A 25,828-nucleotide genomic window follows, 5' to 3' on the forward strand; every position below is an offset into this window, starting at 1 on the left:
AAAATGTTCTTACTTCTAGTACAGTTGATGGTGTAGTTATCAACTCGATTCTGGCTGTTTTTCGAGAATATAGTTTAATGGGGTCTAGTCTAACTTCGGTGAAGGATAATTACTAATACCGGAAGTCGTGCGTTGTCATGAAGGGGTAACTGGGAAAGATGGCGCACTTCTACGAAGATCCTCTCTTGGTTGAATATTCTGCAAAGTAAATCAACACAATCGCAACAATCATTGCAGAGCCAAAACAGTTGTTGTAGCTTTCATGACAGCAAAAAAGTAGAGATGATGTAAATCTTATGTTCCAACTTATGGTTTAAATTGTATTATCACCTACGAGTCTGGGGACTTCCATCACTACTAACGTTTCCAAGAGTTTAAAGGCCGAGATGAGACACACGAACCTAGCACTCGTTGCTTGGTAGGCAACTTAACTTCTGGTTAAGGTGCCGAATGGCATTCGGTAGATTCATAAAGGGTTTACTCGCATCTATTTAAGACGTTAACAGTTATTCATATGCAAGTTGGTCACTGTAACCGTTCAAAATTATTGTGCTAATAATGTCTCATCCGTGTGGAGTTATTAGACGTGACAAAATAACATCTTGCGTTTCTCACACAGACGCTAAAGAAGTTCTCTAGACTAGCGTTTCTCAATCTTTTTAATAACACGGGGCCAAGTGATTAAGGCACTCGACTCTTAATGTGAGGGTCGCGGGTTCGAATCCCCGTCACACCAAACATGCTCGCTCCTTTCAGTCGTGGTGGTGTTACAATATTATGGTCGATCCCACTACTTGTTGGTGAAAGAGTAGTGGGCCAAGAGTTTGTTATGAGTGGTGATGAACAGCTGCCTTCCCTCTAGTCTTGGACTGCAAAATTAGGGATGGCTAATGAAAATAGCCCTCGTGTAGCTTTGCACGAAATTCAAAAATTAAAACATACAATAACACGGTACAACTAAACTTCAGAGAAATTTCCCGCGACCTGCCACGGATAATTTTAGAAAAGTGTGGTATGTATGACATCGTGACCTACTACTTGCTATACCAGGTTTATTTGAGTGACATTGATTTATAGTTAGAATTTTGCGATGCTTTTTTACGGCTGGCATTATACTTTGTTTTATTACATTCTTTAAAATACTATCAGTAATTTTAAGCCTTTCACGGTCCACGAGGTGGCGGCGACCCAACGTTTGAGAAACACCAATCCAGAATGCAGTTATATGTAATTAAATAACGAAATATTTACCCTTCACATGCTTAATGAATTCGACATAATATATATGTAAAGACGGCTGGTTTGGATTGAGAAAATTCTTTATCCAGAGGAACAAAATTAACCTTCTTCGGTCATCATCAGGTTCACAAAGAAAGAAAGAGGTAACTGACCGATAGCTGACCACATGTTTGAAAGGGGTTGTGTAACTGAGTGTAGGAATGCAGAGGACGTGCTTACATGTTGGATATATTTATTATAGGTATAAAGGCGTTCCTTTGTATTGGTTTATTTTGGGATTGAGTTGTTGGATAGGTAAGGCTTCTTTATTTTGCGTTTATGTTTCTTTATTTAGTATTTAGGTGTTTTCTATGGTTATGTTGTGTTTATTTGATTTGCAGTGTTCAAAAACGTGTGAAGGTGACTTTGTGTTCTTTAAATCTGGTTTTCATTTTTCTACTTGTTTGTCCAATATAGAAGTTGTGGCAGTTATCTCATTGTATTTTATAAATAATGTTGGTGTGGTGTTTGTCAGTGTAGTTTTTACGGCTCTGAAAAGCTAGGTTCCATTATTGTTATGTTCAAAGTATTCGACATCCTAATTCGCTTCTCAGTCCCCATAACCTACGAAGACCAAGTTTCTTTAGTGCCCTCTAGCACAGTCAGAAGTTCACAGAAGGGACTCCAAAATATCTTTAACACTCACTTCATTCTTCAGCTGCTTGAGGTGCCTAACATGCGAGTAAATGCGATGTGTAACAAACTTGTGTATACGTGACTTGCGGTCCCCCACACAATACTGTTATCAATACTGCTGGCTGCTACATGTAGATGGCTTTTTACCACTGAAATTTCTCTTCGTGGATTCATCTGTTACAAGATGCTACACTTTGCCTAGCATAACCAGGGTACGACTTATTGAAGGGGTCTTCTTCTGGATGGTCCTGGGTCCCCAAGTTAATCCATGTTCCTAAAAATGATTTTAAAAGCGTTTTATAAAACTTCAAATGTTTTGAATTGCATAGAAACAGCATTTTAGGTATAACAGATATAGCCCAGTTGTCGAGTTCTAATATTGAACGAAAGGGCTTCCGGGCAACGATTTCTGACAAATTATCGCTTTGAGATGCTATTTTTACTCAGTTTAAATTTGAAATTCGTAGGAAACCAATTAAAAGCAAAATACTGTTACCAAACGTAAAAGAAATTCGCTTTTGTTATTTTTTTGATCACAACATCGACACAACGCCATCTCGATTTTAAACTTTGCAATCTGGTTAGAGTAATCTCGTATTATCACACTTATTCGAGGTAATGGCGGTTAGTTTTGACATCGTCAGCTAACAAGACCCCCAGGCACCAAGTGATTTCCATTTCTTTCTCTCTCTCTCTCTCTCTCTCATACACAACCATGTTTCAAATAATATGGAACAAATGATATGTTATGGGGGGGGGGGCAAGTCCCCTGTCCTACTTCACGGTATTTGGAATAAATTTTAAATTCAGTTAACTGTGCGATACGATTAATACAACTTTAATGTTTATAATCAATTAACTGGTTTTGAAAGTTCTTACAATCCTAATCAATAGAATCCAACTGGCACGTTCACTTTACAGACAGAATTGGTTGTATTGTTATAATGCGTTGTTTACACCAAAGTATTCTGCGCTGTGTTACTAAGTAATGGCACTACTTTGATATATAAATCGCGTGACATTGTACACCCTAGCAGGCCCCTATGTAGTACGTTTTAAAAGGAGGGGGTTACAGTTTTCGAAATGAAAAACCAATAAATTGTGTGATGCACAGTCAACACGCTAATCATAACAAAGTATAGGGGGCATGTCCCCCGCATAATTTGTATAAAAGGTACTATGGGAATAATTTGGCCTTGAACTTTTACATTCATCTTATTACCCAATTATGCTGTTTCAACAGTTACTGTTCAAGTTGGATATCCAGAACCGACAGTAGACTCACAAGTAACATCGACTATTAATTGTCGTTAAGGCTAATCACTAGGCCCAATGTTCGAGCCACTATTTGTTCTGCATTTTTAAATGGATCGTAAGAGTTTAAACCCTTGAGCTGAGTAGCTCATACATTGCACAAGGTCTCCCTTACCCAGAATCCAACAAAGAGTATTAAATATAAGAATACGAGATGGATCTAGCTTCTCACAGACTCGTCTCTTTTTAAAGCTCCGTTTCGTTTTATTAAAATCGTAAGATTCAACCAATTGCTATACGTGTCGATATCTTGAAACATTAGGTGTCTATATTTGATTGTTTTGAATTTTGCTCAAAAGCTACACGAGGGCTATCTGCGCTAGCCATCCCTCATTTAGCAGTGTAAGACTAGGTGGAAGGCATCGAGTCATTACCATCCACTGCCAGCTCATGGGATTCTTTTACCAGCGAATGGAGAGATTTATCGTAACATTAAAATGTACCCACGGCTGAAAGGGCGAGCATGTTCGAGATGTTTTCATTAAGTATCATTTGACTTAATAAAAAATCTAACTTGTATCTCAGCAGTTGACCTCTCCCCCCCTCTCTCGTGGCTCAGTTGCAAGTCAGCAGGTTTACGACAGTATATGTCGGGTTTCGATATCAGTGGTTGGCAGAGCACAGATAGCCCACTGTGTAGCTCTGCGCTTAAGAAATAGCGAAGGAGCTAACTAGTAAGTAATAAACTGTACATCTAGAAACCGGGTTTTGACATCCGTAGAGGGCAGACCACATTTTGCGTATTTTTTGTACTTAACAAAAAACTGTACGTTTACTCAAAAGGGTTTAGCTAAAAGCTTTCGTTGGTGTCAAAATCACATTCAACTAAATGTTACATTTCTTTTAGTCTTTTTTGCACTAATCACACAGCATTTGAAAGCAACAGTATATCATGATATAGATCCCCCCGTTAAAATAATTATTCGCTCACCTTGTTTCCTTCAACCGAGTGAAGTTCGTCACACTTCGTTTCATTAACGAAGTCCCATTGATGCTTATCAGCCACACAAATTTGGTTAGCGTCCTCTATCGAACTATCAGGGTTATCACTTGAAGCTCTGATACAGGAAGCTCCTAGAATAAGGGACTAGATTTTCTTGTCAAACAGTTAGTTGTTAATACTTACCATGAAATATTGCTTAGTAACTTAACCTAATTACAATTCTCAATATTAATACGAACAAAATTCTGGTTAGGAAGTTACCACACAGGATCTGGTACAAACGCTTAATGGTTTTCAAACGAGACGCAAAATTCGAGCGCTTTCCGATAGCTCACTATTTGAAAAATTAATAGTAATAGAATACCAGTAATAACCGTCTGGGGGCTTAGTGGCAAATCTTCTTGTTATCGTTTCCCATTATTAATTAGTGTAGAGGCAGTTTACTACCAGTCGTTTGCTAACTTGCTAGCTAGTATTTAGCTTACTAATTTTTTTTTTTTTTCTTTTTAGTCTAAAGCTTAATTGGTGACTATTAACCAATAGCTTCTTTGCTAGCAAATATTTAGCCTCAAGCAGTGCCTTCACCGATCGCTAGTTGCTTTGCTAGCAAGTGACTAGGAAACAGACGGACATGCTGTTACTGAACATTTATTGCAATAATTAAATTGGAGTTTAGCTTGTATTAGGCCTAATAAAATCTTGAATTTCATTCCTCTGAATAACCCTAGGTTAAGAACAAAAGAGCTTAAACGTTTTTGCCAACTTGTGAGAACGTTTATTTGCCTCTAAGCTGTTAAAAAAAACAACACGTATTTATAACGAGTGATAGACAAAGACCGTGTATGGTAATGATATTAGACCAGTAAATCTTGTTACCCTAACTTACTGCACTTAATGTACAGTAGGATCACAACGCCCAGTGTTAACTTACATCATGTCGTACGTTTTATTGTTCAACAAAACATTGCTGTAAACAGGGGAGTAGATCCTGGGGGGGGTACATCTCCCCTTCATTTTAGGTGGGGGTATGGTGCATACAATCCCCCTCCCTACAGTTTGGTCTGTTGAATTGTTTTATTGCATCGCAGGCCTACAAATTGCGTGTTTGTTCGTGTGATTCTCATGTTCTTTCCAATCGAATTACATAATTAGGCCTAGATGTAGGCTTTTTCAGTAGCCGAAATGTATATCTTTAATATAGACGTGCTTTTAAGTTTTCGATCTAAGCGATAGTTCTAAGTATCAGTTTATAGGCCTAAGTACACATGCAAGTATCGTGACAACAAGATTACTCTGTGACTGCATGTTTACAGCTTTCAGGTTCACATAATCAGAGATTATACCACTTTGTAAATTGAACAGTCCATATAAGTGGTTGCATAAATTATCCCCCCCCATCCATCGTGTGTAAAAAATCTACGCCCCTGGCTGTAAACGATATTCTACATTTGTAGACATTAATTTTACTCTGTACGTTAAAATTATTATTGTCTTATTATAACAAGACTAATAAATAAAAACATTTCTAATTCATTAAAATGTATACTATTTAAGGGACTACGTATAGCACAGAATATTTTATACATCTACACTGATTAGAACTCGGTTTTGAATTACGACTCGCGCTGGTCACGAGTTTTTATAAATGTTAAGCCTAACGCTTTCCAACACAACCTGTCCTTAACTTTATGGAAAGTTAAAAATAGTTAAAGTCGACATACTATAGTTAAAGGATGGGAACCTTAACGGTCCAATGAAAGTTCTGATTAACGATCCGTATAGTTTCTCGAAATGTTAACATCTTTAATATGCATTTTACGCCTGAAACAACGAGGTGTTGGAAGACTATTCGTTGGGACTTTTATAGGCAAGTTTAACATAATGAAACCAGTGTATTTCAGATCACAGAACACATTTTAGGTGTCACAGAAATTATGTTCTTTAAGAGTTTGACCCTTTTTGTTTTAGCATAAAGTTGCGCAAGGGGCTAACCGAGTTCTGATCATCGCGGGAAATCGAATCCGATATTATGACGTTGCAAGTCTAAATTTACAACTGACCCCTCCGGGGAGGGGCTAGTTTTATTATGTTGAAGTTTTATAATACAAATTAAATGTTATACGAATTTTTCTCGATAGAAACAAAAAGAAAATATAAAACAAATAATATGTGACGTAGCGTTTGCCAAAAGACGTAAATTTACAGAACCAAGAAATAAGGGTAGATACCTAGACTGTAACAGAGATGCCAACCATTACGATTTTGGTGTATACATTACGACTATACGCTCATTCATTCAAATATTACGACTTGTTGAAACTCCCAAATTATATATATATTATACAGGCCTATACAATAAAGTGATAAATTGTTCCCCCAAGGCTTGAAATGGGTGAAAAGAAAATTTCTAGTGAGATACAAATATATTTTGATAATAAATAAAAGACATAGTCCAAATGGCTACTTGCGATAATCATGTTTGTGCTTGAAATAAAAACAATATTTGTATCTCCGACGTCTACCAATAGTTCGAGTGCTGTGCTTCTCCATATTAGGTATGTGGGGGGAACCCATAGTTACGGTGTCAGTGTTTATCAGCCAATCAGCGCTCGCGTAGATGGGTATTTCTCGTTTTCTAAGCGGCCTAGAAACACCAATGCGATCGTTCACAAAATGAAAAAAAAAAAAAAAAAAAGGCTTCGTTCACCAGATTGTCTTTTTTTCTGGCAAATCTAAAAAGGACTAAAACTGTAAATAAAAAATATAGGAAATAGTATAGTGCAAAATATCTGGTCATTGCATCAAAAGTCAGTGACAGTCATGTAGTGGTGGCCCATGCCCTCCGTCAGCCCCCAAATATTGTTACTTACATATATTCAAAATATGGAAAACACTTCTCTTTTACATATACGCATATTTTCATAAACATGATTATTTCTAATAATGAATTATTAATCAGAGTACGAGTTTCTAATGAAATCGCTGTTCAAAATGGCACACATTTCTGGAAATATACATTGGTATTTGATGTACTGAAATGTACACAGTGATGAGAAAAAAAATTAAAATAATAATAATAATAATAATACAAAAGAAACAAATTGAAAACAAATATGAAAAAGTGAGGGATACATATTTACATATATACAAAATTAATATAAAATCAATAAATGGAAATAAATATACTGAGATTAATAAGAAAAACACGAAATAAAATACATACATAAAGTGAGTAAGTACAATTAATATATACAAAAGTAACATAATAATTAGGAATACATGTATCAATATATTAATGGCTCATTAATAAGAGTTAACAAAATGAAAAAATACAACACAAAATCATAGAAAATTAGTAATTTACACACACACACACACACAATGTTAAAAGGAAGCGAGAGCAAAGGGCGGCTCAAAACCCGAGCTCCCCCACCAGCACACAGAGAGGCGAAACGCACGGCCGCCACCGGTGGTAAAAGTCCCTAGGACTCAGCAGCCAGTAGTTCGCCTCAAGACAAAATGACAGGCTCTACTTGGCCTTGCCCAGAATCTTCAAGTACGACATCGGTGCCTGATCGAAAACAAACTGATTTCAAACAAGGCAGATGACGTACTCAGAAGAGTGTTAAGGTGTTTTGGAATGAAAAGGTCAACTGACTGGGCACAGAGACCGGCACGCGATATAAAATGGTCCCTGCCGAAAGCGGCGAGACACGGGAAAGGCGGACCACACTTTCCCAGATCGCCACCGACGTCGGACGAAGGACCAACATGTGTAAAACAGACTCCACCCGAGTGTGACACATCCGAGTTGTACAATAATTCCATAAGAATGTACACTCCCCCACCCGAAGGATGTTATGTACAATGCGTCAGTTGAAGGCCTGGAGGCAGATATCAACATGTCGCAGCACAACGCGGTTCCAAATAACGTCCCACAGAAGAGCAGGGTGGTGTTGCTGAACCCTGGGGGTACAGTCAGGAGTCAGCAAGCAGTAGAGGGAACGAGAGTCTGTTCGGCAGATGCGGCACGACCGCGACACATGGCAGCAGAATTCCACTGGTAGTCCATCCAGCCAAGGACACCTACCAAGCAGCATGGACCGAATGGCGGACCAGCATTCATCCAAGCTGATGGGTTTCACCATGCGGATCGTGAAGAGAAAAATCGAGGGAGGGCAAAAACAGAGTGATATCATCCCACAGCCCCTCATCCACAGGAGAGGCCGAATATAAATGGCGATAAAAGCCGAGACATGCGTCTAGAATGTCAGATGATGATTGACCATTCTCCAACATCACACTGGAGATGTGTCTGGTCTTGGCCATCTCCCGTGTCTTGCACAGTGGAACTCTAACATTTCTGGGATTGAAAGGTTCTATCAAACTGGAAATGATCGCTGCATGAAATAGTTTGGAATACTCCAAATATACATCCTTACAAAGGTTCTCAATGTCTGAGAGGACCCAGTGATCCACTGGCCTGCCAAAGAGAAAGGCAGCCAAGATGTCCTGCTTGCCTCACAAGGCCAGGCGACGGGCTCGCGAACGCTGCATGCCATATTGCCTCAACAAGGAGCACAGGCTTCCTTGAAATCCACCCACCAGGACCCATCAACAGAACAAATTCCCTGGACCAAAGCAATCAATTTGTCTCCAACCTTATCCTCAGCAAGGAGGGAGATATTGAGCCTCCACACACCTGAGCCCCAAAAATCGGGGACAAAGTCCTGGAATGTGGCGATAAGTGCCCAATGGTCAGACACGTAAAAACGAGACATCCCAACCCAGTGAACTGTAGCCCTGCTAAGGCTCTGCCAGAGGTTAGGTGTTACACAGAACCAGTCCAGGTAACAAGAGACGTCCTGACTGGTTCAAGTGACCACAAAAGCAGACCCATGCAGTGCACGCCAGACATAAAAAAAAAAAAAATTCAGTCTGATGGCACAGCATGCAGAGACTGCATACACTGATTACCATAAAGTGGATTGCCTCCAATCCTGTCGAGGTAAGGATCCAGCACGTAGTTGAAGTCGCCACCAAGGATGATATCGACCTGCATTATCAAGAACCTGTCGAAGCCTGGGAAGAAGGAATCCACCTCCCCAGACCAAACAGGCACATTAACAAGCCAAGTCTTACAATCCCCAGTGACAACATAAACGCATACAACCCACCCCTCAGCATTACTGTGTGACGCGAGAATGGTGCCATTAAAAACGCGGGTGAAAAAGGATCCCCACACCAAGCGTCGAGCTGAACGACAAAAAGGCACGGACAGGAAAGAGGGAAGAAAACGAAAAGTGGTATCTCCTAGAGGAAACATGGGTCTCCTGCAAGAAAATTGTATTAACTGCAAAGCAACTAAAGATGAAAACTGAATTACTTTGCAATGCTACTCATTTCCTAGATGAGTAGGGTTAGACAAGAAAAACCCATCAAATCAGCCAGAAGGGGTAGAAATCAGTGATGCTGCTGCTGCTTTGGCTGAACTGATTGTGCAGGAGAGCTGAGCAGCCTCTTGAGACTGTCCAACCCTACCCCCACATCACTGCAGTGGCTGCCACAATCTAACAAACACTGCTGTACTGAAGACTCAGATTTGTGTCTGAGAGAGACATAGGGCTGCAGGCCCCCCCCCCACTCCCCGTCGCTCTCCTCCTGAGATCTCGAAAAGCTCGAGCGACTGGGAAATCCTACAATGTAATCGAGCGAGCCCAGCGAGGACAGCTCATTTGCTATTGGGTTGGGGTTACCAACATCAATGAGGGCAAGCACCTGACCACCCACAATACTCGAGGCCAGGGAAGTGGGCTCCTCAGAGTCCTGAACCCCAGCTTCACTGGCCAAAGGGACCTGGGCCACCTCAGAGGCACAAACTCCCTCAACCAGCCCACCAAAAACAGAGGGGGCTTGATCCTCTTCAGAGGTTCCCACCCCAACAGCCACACATGTTGCGAGGATGTGGATGCTGACACAGCCCCTAACCTCCTCCCTAGATGTCCTCCAAAGAACTAGAATCTTCACCCTCTTCAGCCTGGAGTCTCCTCAAGGATTTCGACCATTCCAACGTCAGGAGGGTGGGCCCAAGCCTCCTCGGAGGCCCCACTCACCAGAATATCAGCAGGAGTGGGCCCAGCATCACCAACACCTTGTACCTCTCCAGGAGGGTACAGATTCTCCTCAAGGGATCGAGAACCCCCATCCCGTGACACAGGAGCGGTCGCCACTGGGGTGCTATCTCCTGAGAGATCCCACCTTTCTCAGCAGTCACAACTGGAGGCGGGACAGAGGAAACCCCCACCCCTTTCGCCCCACTCATTTTACGCGGCTGCCCTGCAGCCACCGCGGCATAAGATGCCACACACCTCGGACAGTGCGAGGATGTGTGGTCACCATCACACACAGAACAGACAACTGTGCGCTCATTTTCAATGTGTCCGGCATGCCCTTAACAGATGACCTTCAAGGCCACAGCGGAGGCACAATCGCCGCATTCCGGAATAGTTTATCATAACCCGGAAGCCGTGGATGGTTGGGAACAGACTTCTTCATATCGATGCTAGTTCCTTCTACACACTCCCAGGTAGGTCTGGTATGGTTCATGTTCGATTTTCCTAACTATCCCGTACGCCGACAACACATCCTTGATGGACTGCAGCAGAACGGAATAAGGCCAGATGGCCATACCGACCCCTGGAAGATAGAAGCTAGACGAAGGACAAAATGGAAACGACACTCGGACAAAATTCACGAACTCGATAATACACACGATGAAACACAGGCACAACCCCGTAAGGAGACTCTGGTACGAAACAGGTCCCCGCACGACCCGTGTCACTGCAGGCGATGTTCTATATCCACGGCGAGTTACTAGCACCAACAGAAACGCACTACTGAGAACACAACACGTCCGAGATATAACGCTCCTTAATAAACATAAGGCACAACTATACTCACAAATCATCTATATAAACTTGTATGTCCACACAGCTGCCAGGATCGACCCCCTCCACAAACAACTTCCTATTTATTACACACAGGACTACACCAACATATAACATAATTCTCTCTACCGGTCTTTTTTATAAAACCCACAGCACTAATACAAGTGGATAAAGTTCGAGCAGTTCGTTTTACCCATTCCGCGTTTAAACACAAAATAGTTCCTTATTCTAATGCTAGATTCTGATAGATTTAACTTAAAATTGAAGGATCAGCCAAGGTGGTACTTGTTGATCCACACTGCGTGATAACGTATTTAGTCTTGTTTGTTTCTTCCAGGAAAATTTACCAGTGAATTGCAGTGGTATAAGGAAGAGTGTTTTTGGAACGTTGTACATTCACACTTTAGGGGTGGAAGCTATATAGATGTGCTCTTTGATCAGAATTACATTTTGAACACACACCTGAAAACACCAGAGTGAAGAGAGCCTCACATTGAAAGAGAGACATACTTGATTATTTCCAAACTTAATCTAGAAAAGTGATTGTGTCAGAACACATTCATGAACCATAAAAAAAAAAATACAGTAGAATTTTCCACCGTTTAGAGAAACGGAACGGACGGCGTTACGCTATTGTAGAGAAGTACAGAAGTAGATTACGTTTCAAGTTGTTTATTAAAATCAGAACTGTTTTTGTTGTTGTTGTAGAAACCTAGTGGAAAGTTTGATTTGGTGGACACTGGTCAAATAGTGAGTGTGATGAGTTACGGGGCAGACAAACACACAGGGTGGTCCAAAAGTCTTGTCTCCCCATATTTTTCAGTGGTTCAGGATATATAATTAAAATAAGGATACACGACTTAAATTTAGTGTCTGTTAAAGTGTAGAACGTGTAATTTATCAACTTATCATTTATATGGACCCTTTAATGGTCCAAAAGGTCATTAGAAACACTATTATTTTGGTGGCACATAATGATCCCATCTCACGATCTATGCGATATCGTTCAGGTACGTTGTTATCATTATAATTACTTGAGTCAGTCATCTAAATTAAAGAAATTAGTAAGAATTAGATTACAATTCAAAAGTGAAGAAGTAATTAACTGGGACATTTTTCAAAACTGATATGTGGTGCGGCTAAACTTTGCGAGTTATTACAGAGTTGTAGCCGCGGGTTCCAACTGCACAAAATTTGGTAACGTTGTATCAATGTGTCCCCTTGACAACCAAGCAAACGTAATGGGGAATTTCAGCCAGTTATTGTGATTTTTGTGGAGCGCGTGCATACTCGATTCGATTTTATTACTTATCACAATCTCCACCAATCTATATCCTCAAATCTAATCTAACTACACTGTTGGCCAAAATCTTAAGGGCCAATGAACATCAAGAAAAAATATGCATTTTGTGTTGTTAGACTCAACCACTTGTTTCAGTAGAGCTTCTAAAGATGAAAATATAGATAAAAAAAACTTTTTTAGCATTTAATAAAGGCCCGGCATGGCCAAGCGCGTTAAGGCGTGCGACTCGTAATCTGAGGGTTGCGGGTTCGCATACCCGTCGCCAAACATGCTCGCCCTTTCAGCCATGGGGGCGTTATAATGTGACAGTCAATCCCACTATTCGTTGGTAAAAGAGTAGCCCAAGAGTTGGCGGTGGGTGGTAATGACTAGCTGCCTTCCCTCTAGTCTTACACTAAATTAGGGACGGTTAGCGCAGATAGCCCTCGAGTAGCTTTGTGCGAAATTCAAAAACAAACAAAAACAAACACGTATTTAATAAGGAAATGTGAACACTATGAAATTAGCCTAAATACTAGCTGGTCAAAAGTTTAAGACCATACTGAAACAAAGCATTAATCGGTAAACTCGTAACGAAATTTAGTTATTTGTGTTTAAGCATTAGCGTTGTCAACATCTCCCACTGACATCTCCTGTGTTACATTGGGTAAAAACATGGCAGAGGCTAAAAAGTTGGCAGAGTTTGAACGTGGCAGAATTGTCAAGCTGCAAAAGCAAGGTATCTCTCAATGTACCATTGCTGGTGAGATTGGGCATAGTAAAACTGCTGATCGACGGACACAAAGACAGCAGGGTTTTTCCGATCAGTGATGTAGTGGAACAGGTCCCTGAGAAGCACCAGATTTGGTTGGATACTTATGCCCTGCACGCTGCACGTCTGAGTGCAGTGAACCTAGAAAGGCATAATTGCACCCAAACGGGCACACAGGACCTTAGAAATAATTTTTGAATCCATGTTCACGAGAGAAATGGGTCGCCACGAGGAAAGATCTTCAGACTGGCTGGGATCCTTACAGATAAGAGTAAGGAGCCCATCTAGCATTCCTGTGGTCAAACAGGTGTTAAAAAGTCTGACGAAATAGGGCCCGATAACATGCCACACGTGGCGGGGGAATTCCACTGGCAGTCCATCTGGCTCAGGACACTTTCTGAGCAGCATGGACCAAATGGCCAACCAACACTCACCCAAGCTGATGGGTTTCACCAGCTGGTCGTGAAAGAAAGGGTCGAGGGAGAGCTAAAACCGAGTAAACCCACAACCCATGGGTGAAAATGTCAGATGACGACTGACCATCCTCCAACACCAGACTGGTGATGTGTCTGGTCTGAGTCATCTCCCGTGCCTTGCACAGTGGAACCCTGGTGGCAGTTCTGGGATCGAGCGACTCGATCAGACTAGAGACGCTCGCCGCACAGAACAGTTTGGAATAGTCCAAATCTATATCCATATGTAGTGTCTCAAAGTTCGAGAGGACCCAGCGATTCGTTGGTCTGCCACGAAGCGAGGCACCAATGCACAAAGGGGCGAGACGTCCGGCCGCCAGAGTTGGTAAAACGTCCCGGAACCCAGGCGCTGGTAGTCTGCCTCAAGACGGAGTAACAGCCGATACTTGGCTCTACCTAGTATCGATAAGGACGATACCGGAGACTGTTCGAAGAACAAGTTGTTCCGAGCAAGCAAGCTGACGTACTTAAAGATGGTAATAGTGTACTGGAAGGTGAAGGCCAGATGGCTGGGAACAGGGACAGGATGATCTCTGCCGAAATCTATATCCCTATGTAGTGTCTCGAAGTTCGAGAGGACCCAGCGATTCGTTGGTCTGCCACGAAGCGAGGCAGCCAAGGTGTCCTTCTTGCCCCACAAGACCAAGCACCGGGCCTGCAAATGCTGCATGCCAGCTTGCCGCAGCAAGGAGGCACAGGCTTCCTTGAGACTCGCCCACCAAGACCCCATGACAGACTCGACAGTACAGAGGTCTCAAACAAGGGCAAGCAAATCGTCTCCAACCCCATCCTCGACAAAGAGGGAGACGTTGAGCCTCCACACACCAGGGCCCCAAAAAAACGGGGACAAAATCTCAGAATGTGGTGAGAAACGCCCGATGGTCAGACACATAAAACGAGACATCCACAACCTGGTGAACAGCAGCCCAACTGAGGCTGTGCCAAAGGCCAGGTGTTACATAGAACCTGTCAAGGCGACAAGAAACACCCCAACTGTCCAAGCTGCCACAAAAGCAAACACATGCATTGCACACCAGACATCGGAAAAGGCGAAATCTGACAGCACCGCATGCAGAGACTGGATATACCGATCACCAGAAAAAGGATCATCCCCAATATTGTTGAGGTGAAGATCCAAGACACAGTTGAAGTCGCCACCAAGGACGATATCGGCCTGTGTAACCATGAACCTGTCCAAGCCCGAGAAGAAAGTCTCCCACTCCCCAGACTGGGCAGGTGCATAGACATTGGCAAGCCGAATCTTACGACTCCCAGTGACAACATCAACACTTGTTCTCTGATGAGAAAAAAATTAACGTGGATGGTCCAGATGGCTTCCAATGTTACTAGCACGATAAGGATATCCCACTGGAGACATTTTCTACACGATACAGTGGAGGAGATTCCATCACGATCTGGGGTGCTTTCTCCTTTCATGGAACAATGCAGCTTCATCTTATACAGGAGCGTCAAACAGCAGCTGGCTACATTGGCATGTTGGAGAGAGCATCCTTATTGACTGAAGACCCTCGCTTGTGTAGAAATGACTGGATCTTTCAGCAGGACAACGCTGCAATCCACAATCCCCGCAGGACAAAGGACTTTTTTCATGGCGAATAACGTGATTATTTTGGACTATCCAGCGTGTTCGCCCAAACTGAACCCCATTGAAAATGTTGGGGGGTGGATGGCAAGGAAAGTCTATAGAAATAGACGTCAATTCCAAACAGTGCAACAGTGCATGATCTTCGTGAAGCCATCTTCACCACTTGGAATAACATTCCAGCCAGCCTTCTGCAAACGCTTATATCGACCATGCCAAAGCGAATGTTTGCAGTTATTCACAATGACGACCGTGCAACTCACTACTGAGACCTCTTGTTTGGCATTTCCTACTCTATTTACGACTTCTTTGTGGTATGGTCTTAAACTTTTGACCAGCTAGTATTTAGGCTAATTTCATAGTGTTCACATTTTCCTTATTAAATGCTGAAAAAAGTTTTTTATTTTTATTTTCCCTTTTCTTATTTTCATCTTTCAAAGCTCTGCTCAAATAAGTGGTTGAGTCTAACAACGCAAAATGTATATTTTTTCTTTATGTCCATTGGCCTTAAGATTTTGGTCAGCAGTGTACCATATGGCCAAAGTTATCGGTGTGACAGATGACCAGACAGAATATTCACCTCTAAGGTTACTCTTGGGGGTTGTAGGAGTCACCATGCGTAGTTTGGTGGAGAATAGTCAAACATTGTATGAGGATTTAGTGGACAAACATACGACAGATTTCGATATATACGTAAAGATTAGAATATTTTAATAAAATTTTGTAATAACTTAAAGACTGATTTCTATCAGCCACTTTCTAGAACATAAAATAGTTTGTTTGTTTGTTTTCTGAATCTCGCGCAAAGCTACACGAGGGCTATCTGCGCTAGCCGTCCCTAATTTAGTAGTGTAAGACTAGAAGAAAGGCAGCTAGTCACCACCACCAACCCCCAACTCTTGGGCTACTCTTTTACCAACGAATAGTGGGATTGACCGTCACATTATAACGCCCACACGACTGAAAGGGCGAGCACGTTTGGTGCGATAGGGATTCGAACCCGCGACCCTCAGATTACGAGTCTAGTGCCTTAACCAACTGGCCATATCGAGCTTCAATCTTTATGAACACCTATAAAAGTCACGTGCTAGCCCTCGTTCAATAATAACTCTTCAGTGGACCACCGAAATCGATTAGAACTAGAGCATTTTCGTTTTCTTGATCGAGTTTACATGCGATCCTAACGTCATTAGTTATGATGATGGATTATATGAGATGAACACAATATTTTTTCAGTTGCAAATACAGAGTATAATTAAGATTATAAAAATATGTTGAAAAATGACCTTACATCAATTTTTTTTCACAATTCCGATATATCGATAAGTTATCTATTTTTTTTTTCTGTATGTTTCTTGTTAAGGCAGTATTTATCTTCCGAGAAAGTACAAGTAGCTCCCCAGTGGCTCAGCGGTACGCGCCATGATGGGCAGAGCACAGATAACCCATTGTGTAGCTTTGTGCTTAATTCAAAAGAACAAGTACAAATAATGACCTATGAACCTGCAGGAAATGAACCTTAAAATTTCCACGTGGTTATGTGAATTTTTGATCACTTTCATAGCTTTTAGACCACGTTTTGGATCGCAAAAACGTGCTGGGGTATCCGTCCCCCGGACAGAAGTTATGTACATTCATGATTAATGAAAGGTTATATTAGTACATGAAAAATTGTTTCCTTTATATATAAGTAAAAACCAATAACAACAACCCAAAACGCGCATGAAAACATCAAAACACAAAACGTGAAACCGTAAATTTGCACATATCTCCTCGTGGACCTAACAAACCTTCATGCTGAATTTGGTGAAGATCCACTAACAGGAGCAAAGCAGTGGTAAAACACAACAACACACTCATATATCTACACCCTGTGAAGTATTTACATGAACATTAAAATCAGGGGCTCGGATTCCCCTCGGTGAATTAAGCAGATAGCCTGATGTGGCCTTTTCATAAGAAAACACAAACAATACATGGACATACAACAAACAGTACTATTATATTTATATAGATGGCCCAGCGCATTAGATCCTCGTAAGACGTGTTTCTAACATCATATCTGCACCCTGAAAAATAAAGTTCTTCGTGACAGGAAACGGTGGCGAAGCGAGAATAATGTAGCCCCCTATTGCAAATCTACATGTACACAGGATAAAAGTTTCGCGAAGTTGTGAGTTGCACATCGCGTAATAAAATGTTTTTCCAGTATCATAGAAGCAAGAGTTCCATTATAGTAAGATAACTGACAGTCTTATCAGATATTAATTTTGTTGCCAGTCCTACCATCCAACGAGTATCCGAAAATTGCGTGAACTTAAGTACAAATAAATGCCCCGATTATTGACTTCGACGCTGTTGTATTTCATTAACAGATCTCCACCTTAGTGCATCCAGGAGTTTTGTACCATGTTGGTTACAGAAATGTCACAATAACCTATAACAATTAATTATTACATCCTCACATCAGTGTATCTACTAGTTGTGCGCAGTGTTGATTGCAGAAGTGCCATATTAATTTGAATAAGTCTTGTATCATGACTTATGCACGTAAAATGGTAGAATTATAATTAAATATATTGAATAAGTTTCTATCATATTCTTATAAAAACAAACAAACAAAAAAAGACAGGCTACTTGTTTTATTAATGTAGCTTGTTAACCGTTGCGCGACAGATTTGGACACCTTACATTAAATGTTCTCTCAAATTACTAATGAAAGTCACTTAGCTAGACTTTACTCATATCAGTCAACAACGTAAAGTTTGAACAAGATTTGAATCTTTAAATAATAATATGAAAATTTAATTAGTTGAAGAAAGCTAATACAGAGACAGTTTGATAAGGTACACCTGTAATCAACCCATGGTCTTTAAAACTGTGCACCCTTTATATATATCCAAATATTATATTGCCATGCAACATAAATCAACAATTATATTTAATTACATTTTGGAGACTGCCGTGCCATCTATGGGAGTAAAAGTTAAGTGTACTATAATCACGTATGGAAACAAAAATGTAGGTTTGACGTATCATTATTTAGCAATGTGACATAATTGAATGTTACCAATTTTTATACGACTATTATTGAGTTATTTTGTGATAAAAATCACACACCATATTTCACATATGCATGCTTCTAAAGAACTAACATGGCATAAGGACACAATATGTCAGAACGTGCTGGCCTCTGGTGTCAATTCCGAATAATAACTTGACGATTTGTACTTAAATCACTAGATAGCAGAGCATAAGTACCTTTCCTGCCATATAATTTGAAATAAAAAGATGAATGTTTTTTGAATTTCGCACAAAGCTACTCGAAGGCTATCTGTGCTAACCGTCCCTAATTTAGCAGTGTAAGACTAGAGAGAAGGCAGCTAGTCATAACTACCCACCGCCAACTCTTGGGCTACTCTTTTACCACCGAATTGACCGTCACATTATAACGCCCCCACGGCTGAAAGGGCGAGGATGTTTGGCGCGACGGGGATGTGAACCTGCGACCCTCAGATTACGAGTCGCACGCCTTAACACGCTTGGCCATGCCGGGCCTGAAAGACGAATGATACAAAACATGTGGATTGTATAATAACATGTTAAATATATTTGGGCTTCTGCCCTACTGGTTTAGCGATAAGCTTATGAGTTGATAATGTTAAAATTCAGTGCTCTATTGTTGCTATAGGTACAGCACAGTTAGCACACTGTGCATCTTTGTGCTTAAAGACAAACACATACATGAACCAAAGAAATAAAAAAACAACAACATATGATTTGTTTGTCATAAAATGCAAAGCTACACAATGGACTATGTGTGTTCTGTCCACTACAGGTATCGAAACTAAATGTTTAGTGTTGTAAGCCCTCATATTTATTACTGAGCTATTGGTATGTACGCGAAACATGTAACAAACATTATAATTAGATTTATCTAAATTACAGATCAAGTTCGTTATTAAGATATTTCTTTCGTATATGTGTGTTGGAGTGACTAACAGTAAAACGATATATAATAATATGAACCGTTAGCTCATTCCTAACAATGAACAATATTTAAAATAAGAATAATAATCCTGAAGTTGCAACTAACAGACTGTAGAGGGCGCTCTTAGAAACTGGAAGTTTCAATCGGAGCTGTACCTTTATTGGCACATCAGCTAAACAGCTACGTCAATAAGGTTTTAGTAAAAAAAAAATAAAACAAAAGGGAGAAATGCCTGGATATAGCTGTCCTTAATTTTTAATGGCTGACCGCAGTGAGTTCACAGTCAGTTAACAGTAAAGTAACCACCTCCATAAAGCCTTTGAATAGAATGACTGGTACATGTGTGTTTTTTTTTTAATTTTTTTTTTATAGCAAAGCCACATCGGGCTAGCTGCTGTGTCCACCGAGGGTAATTGAATCCCTTATTTTAGCGTTGTAAATCCGTATACCTACTGCTGTCTCACAGAATATCGGAACTGACTGTTATTTATATATTATATGATGGATGTGCATTGGTATCAAGTCTCCAACCTTGGACTTTTTTGATAAGCAGGCTGGCAGTCTTACTAATAGGCCACACAAACTTTGACACTTGTTTGTTGCTTAGTGCAAATATATACAATGAGCTATCTGTACTAGCCAACCACGAGTATCGAAGCACAGTTCTTAGCGCTATACGCCTCTATGAGCCTGGTTGTCATGGCACTCAACACGCAATTTGTAGATTATGGGTTCGAATTCCTGTCACCGAATATGGTCGCCTTTCAACTGTGGGGGTGTTACAATACATAAGTTAATCCCACAATTCGTTGGTAAAAAGTAGCCCAAGAATTGATGCCAAGTATTCGCTAACTACCTTCCCACTAGGTTTACACTGCTAGCACAAATAGCCTTCGTGTAGCTTTGCGCGAAATTCGAAACAGTTTAATTATTATTTCTTTACGGTTTCATTCCGTTCAGTCTAAGTTCACCAATGGAGAAGAAAGACAATCTATGGAAATATGTGGTTTATGAAGTTCCTTATTCTGTGTCGTGGTTTTCTACGTCAACTTTTTCCTTTTTTAATTTTCGCTACTGAACTGCGCATATTTAAATTTTAAAACTATATTGTCTAATAGTAATTATCGTCCCAGTATTACACATATACTGCAAAACAAAATATATTAAGAATTATGTTAGAAGACGACCATAAGCAGAGTTAGTAACATCAATATTTATAACTTCCATATTATACTCGTCAAACTTCATATCTGGTTACTAGATGGCAGCACTCAAGTATTGTACACGCAGCTCAGACTCGAAATGACAAAAAATGAAACACCAATTATCATAGCTTCTGTATATGTCGTCACATGATGTGTGTAGAGCCCGATATGAAATAACAAAGTAGGTTTACGTAAATCCATTTCAATAGTTTGGTTCAAGATTAACGTCCTATAATTGTGCAAAGCATTGTGGGAATATTATGACGTAAGAAACTTCCTCAAATGACATCTAAAGGTAGAAAAATTTTAGTAATATTACGTCTTATTAATTACATTCTTTGAAATGAGAAGAATGTAACAATATCTTACGTCTTCTCACTAAGTACGTTCTCTGAAGGAACATAATGTAACAACATCTTACGTCTTCTCACGAAGTACGTTCTCTGAAGGAACATAATGTAACAATATCTTATGTCTTCTCACTAAGTACGTTCTATGAAGAAACATAATGTAACGATATCTTACGTCTTCTCACTAAATACGTTCTTTAAGGGAACATAATGTAACAACATCATACGTCTTCTCACTAAGTACGTTCTCTGAAGGACCATAATGAAACAATATCTTATGTCTTCTCACTAAGTACGTTCTATAAAGAAACATAATGCAAAAATATCTTACGTCTTCTCACTAAATATGTTTTTTAAAGGAACATAATGTAACAATATCTTACGTCTTTTCACTAAATATGTTCTCTGAAGGAACATAATGTAACAATATCTTACGTCTTCTCACTAAATACGTTCTCTGAAGGAACATAATGTAACAATATCTTACGTCTTCTCACTAAATACCTTCTCTGAAGGAACATAATGTAACAATATCTTACATCTTCTCACTAAGTACGTTCTCTGAAGGAATACAATGTAACAATATCTTACGTCTCCTCACTAAGTACGTTCTTTAAAGGAACATAATGTAACAATATCTTATGTCTTCTCACTAAGTACGTTCTCTGAAGGAACATAATGTAACAATATCTTACGTCTCCTCACTAAGTACGTTCTTTAAAGGAACATAATGTAACACCATCTTACGTCTCCTCACTAAGTACGTTCTCTGAAGGAATATAATGTAACAATATCTTACGTCTCCTCACTAAGTACGTTCTTTAAAGGAACATAATGTAAAAACATCTTACGTCTTCTCACGAAGAACGTTCTTTAAAGGAACATAATGTAACAATATCTTACGTCTTCTCACTAAGTACGTTCTATGAACAAACATAATGTAACAATATCTTACGTCTTCTCACTTAGTACGTTCTTTAAGGGAACATAATGTAACAACATCGTATATCTTCTCACTAAGTACGTTCTCTGAAAGTCCATAATGAAACAATATCTTATGTCTTCTCACTAAGTACGTTCTTTAAAGGAACATAATGTAAAAATATCTTACGTCTCCTCACAAAGTATGTTCTTTAAAGGAACATAATGTAACAACATCTTACGTCTTCTCACTAAGTACGTTCTTTAAAGAAACATAATGCAACAATATCTTACGTCTCCTCACTAAGTATGTTCTTTAAAGGAACATAATGTAACAACATCTTACGCCTTCTCACTAAGTACGTTCTTTGAAAGAACATAATGTAACAATATCTTACTTCTTCTCACTAAGAACGTTCTCTGAAGGAACATAATGTAGCAATATCTTACGTCTTCTCACTAAGTACGTTCTTTGAAGGACCCTAATGAAACAATATCTTATGTCTTCTCACTAAGTACGTTCTTTAAAGAAAACATAATGCAACAATATCTTACATCTTCTCACTAAGTACGTTCTTTAAAGGAACATAATGTAAAAATATCTTACGTCTTCTCACTAAGCACGTTCTCTGAAGGAACATAATGTAACAATATCTTACATCTTCTCACTAAGTACGTTCTCTGAAGGACCATAATGAAACAATATCTTATGTCTTCTAACTAAGTACGTTCTCTAAAGAAACATAATGCAACAATATCTTACGTCTTCTCACTAAATACGTTCCTTAAAGGAACATAATGTAACAATATCTTACGTCTTCTCACTAAGTACGTTCTCTGAAGGAACATAATGTAACAATATCTTACATCTTCTCAACAAGTACGTTCTCTGAAGGAATACAATGTAACAATATCTTACGTCTCCTCACTAAGTATGTTCTTTAAAGGAACATAATGTAACAACATCTAACGTCTTCTCACTAAGTACCTTCTCCCAAGGAACATAATTTAGCAATATCTTACGTCTTCTCACTAAGAACGTTCTTTAAAGGAACATAATGTAACAGTATCTTACGTCTTCTCACTAAGTACGTTCTTTGAAAGAAAATAATGTAAATATATCTTACTTCTTCTCACTAAGAACGTTCTCTGAAGGAACATAATATAGCAATATCTTACGTCTTCTCACTAAGTACGTTCTTTGAAGGACCATAATGAAAAAATATCTTATGTCTTCTCACTAAGTACGTTCTTTAAAGAAAACATAATGCAACAATATCTTACGTCTCTCTCACTAAATCCGTTCTTTAAAGCAATATAATGTAACAATATCTTACATCTTCTCACTAAGTACGTTCTTTAAAGAAACATAATGCAACAATATCTTACGTCTTCTCACTAAATACGTTCTTTTAAGGAACATAATGTAACAATATCTTACGTCTTCTCACGAAGTACGTTCTCTGAAGGAACATAATGTAACAATATCTTATGTCTTCTCACTAAGTACGTTCTATGAAGAAACATAATGTAACAATATCTTACGTCTTCTCACTAAGTACGTTCTTTAAGGGAACATAATGTAAAAACATTGTACGTCTTCTCACTAAGTACGTTCTCTGAAGGACCATAATGAAACAATATCTTACGTCTCCTCACTAAGCACGTTCTCTGAAGGAATATAATCTAACAATATCTTACGTCTCCTCACTAAGTACGTTCTTTAAAGGAACATAATGTAACAACATCTTACGTCTCCTCACTAAGTACGTTCTTTAAAGGAACATAATGCAAAAATATCTTACGTCTTCTCACTAAGTACGTTCTCTAAAGAAACATAATGTAACAATATCTTACGTCTTCTCACTAAGTACGTTCATTAAAGAAACATAAGGCAACAATATCTTACGTCTTCTCACTAAATACGTTCCTTAAAGGAACATAATGTAACAATATCTTACGTCTTCTCACTAAGTACGTTCTCTGAAGGAACATAATGTAACAATATCTTACGACTCCTCACTAAGTACGTTCTCTGAAGGAAGATAATGTAACAATAACTTACGTCTTCTCACTAAGTACGTTCTCTGAAGGAACATAGTGTAACAATATCTTACGTCTTCTCACTAAGTACGTTTTCTGAAGGAACAAAATGTAACAATATCTTACGTCTCCTCACTAAGTACGTTCTTTAAAGGAACATAATGTAACAACATCTTACGTCTCCTCACTAAGTACGTTCTCTGAAGGAATATAATGTAACAATATCTTACGTCTCCTCACTAAGTACGTTCTTTAAAGGAACATAATGTAACAACATCTTACGTCTTCCCCCGAAGTGCGTTCTTTAAAGGAACATAATGTAACAATATCTTACGTCTTCTCACTAAGTACGTTCTATGAACAAACATAATGTAACAATATCTTACGTCTTCTCACTTAGTACGTTCTTTAAGGGAACATAATGTAACAACATCGTATGTCTTCTCACTAAGTACGTTCTCTGAAAGACCATAATGAAACAATATCTTATGTCTTCTCACTAAGTACGTTCTCTGAAGAAACATAATGTAACAATATCTTACGTCTTCTCACTAAGTACGTTCTCTGAAGGAACATAATGTAACAATATCTTATGTCTTCTCACTAAGTACGTTCTTTAAAGGAACATAATGTAAAAATATCTTACGTCTTCTCACTAAGCACGTTCTCTGAAGGAACATAATGTAACAATATCTTACATCTTCTCACTAAGTACGTTCTCTGAAGGACCATAATAAAACAATATCTTATGTCTTCTAACTAAGTACGTTCTCTAAAGAAACATAATGTAACAATATCTTACGTCTTCTCACTAAGTACGTTCTTTAAAGAAACATAATGCAACAATATCTTACGTCTTCTCACTAACGACGTTCTCCCAAGGAACATAATTTAGCAATATCTTACGTCTTCTCACTAAGTACGCTCTTTGAAAGAACATAATGTAACAATATCTTACTTCTTCTCACTAAGAACGTTCTCTGAAAGAACATAATGTAGCAATATCTTACGTCTTCTCACTAAGTACGTTCTTTGAAGGACCATAATGAAACAATATCTTATGTCTTCTCACTAAGTACGTTCTCTGAAAACACATAATGTAACAATATCTTACGTCTTCTCACTAAGTACGTTCTTTAAAGAAAACATAATGCAACAATATCTTACGTCTTCTCAGTAAATCCGTTCTTTAAAGCAACATAATGTAATAATATCTAACGTCTTCTCACTTAGTACGTTCTCTGAAAAAACATAATGTAACAATATCTTACATCTTCTCACTAAGTACGTTCTCTGAAGGAATATAATGTAACAACATCTTACGTCTCCTCACTAAGTACGTTCTTTAAAGGAACATAATGTAACAACATCTTACGTCTTCTCACGAAGTACGTTCTTTAAAAGAACATAATGTAACAATATCTTACGTGTTCTCACTAAGTACGTTCTCTGAAGGAAGATAATGTAACAATAACTTACGTCTTCTCACTATGTACGTTCTCTGAAGGAACATAGTGTAACAATATCTTACGTCTTCTCTCTGAGTACGTTCTCTGAAAGAACACAGTATAACAATATTTCATGTCTTCTCAGTAAATGCTATCTTGGTGTACTGTTATCATGACTAAGGGTTTACCACTTGGTATATTGTTTTATTTACTAAGGGTTTACTACTTGGTATATTGTTATATTTACTAAGGGTTTACCACTTGGTATATTGTTTTATTTAACTAGGGTTTACTACTTGGTATATTGTTATATTTACTAAGGGTTTACTACTTGGTATATTGTTTTATTTACTAAGGGTTTACTTGGTATATTGTTTTATTTACTAAGGGTTTACTACTTGGTATATTGTTTTATTTACTAAGGGTTTACCACTTGGTATATTGTTTTATTTACTAGGGTTTACTACTTGGTATATTGTTTTATTTACTAAGGGTTTACCACTTGGTATATTGTTTTATTTACTAGGGTTTACTACTTGGTATATTGTTTTATTTACTAAGGGTTTACTACTTGGTATATTGTTTTATTTACTAAGGGTTTACTACTTGGTATATTGTTTTA

The 25,828-nt window shown here is 39.0% G+C and overlaps 1 long non-coding RNA gene across 1 annotated transcript in view; it reads right to left on the bottom strand.

Annotated features, from left to right (window-relative positions):
* The window catches only part of LOC143247667 (uncharacterized), a 16,017-nt gene extending 4,772 nt beyond the window's left edge, over positions 1–11,245 (bottom strand). Inside the window, exons 1-3 of the long non-coding RNA XR_013026649.1 lie at positions 11,132–11,245; positions 4,160–4,302; positions 14–198 (exon numbers count right to left, since the gene is read on the bottom strand). This is a non-coding gene — a long non-coding RNA (uncharacterized LOC143247667). The remainder of the gene's footprint in view (positions 1–13; positions 199–4,159; positions 4,303–11,131) is intronic.
* Between the last annotated feature and the right edge of the window lie 14,583 nt (positions 11,246–25,828).

Source organism: Tachypleus tridentatus, chromosome 3 (assembly GCF_004210375.1).
Source record: "Tachypleus tridentatus isolate NWPU-2018 chromosome 3, ASM421037v1, whole genome shotgun sequence".
NCBI classification, from domain to species: Eukaryota; Metazoa; Arthropoda; class Merostomata; order Xiphosura; family Limulidae; genus Tachypleus; species Tachypleus tridentatus.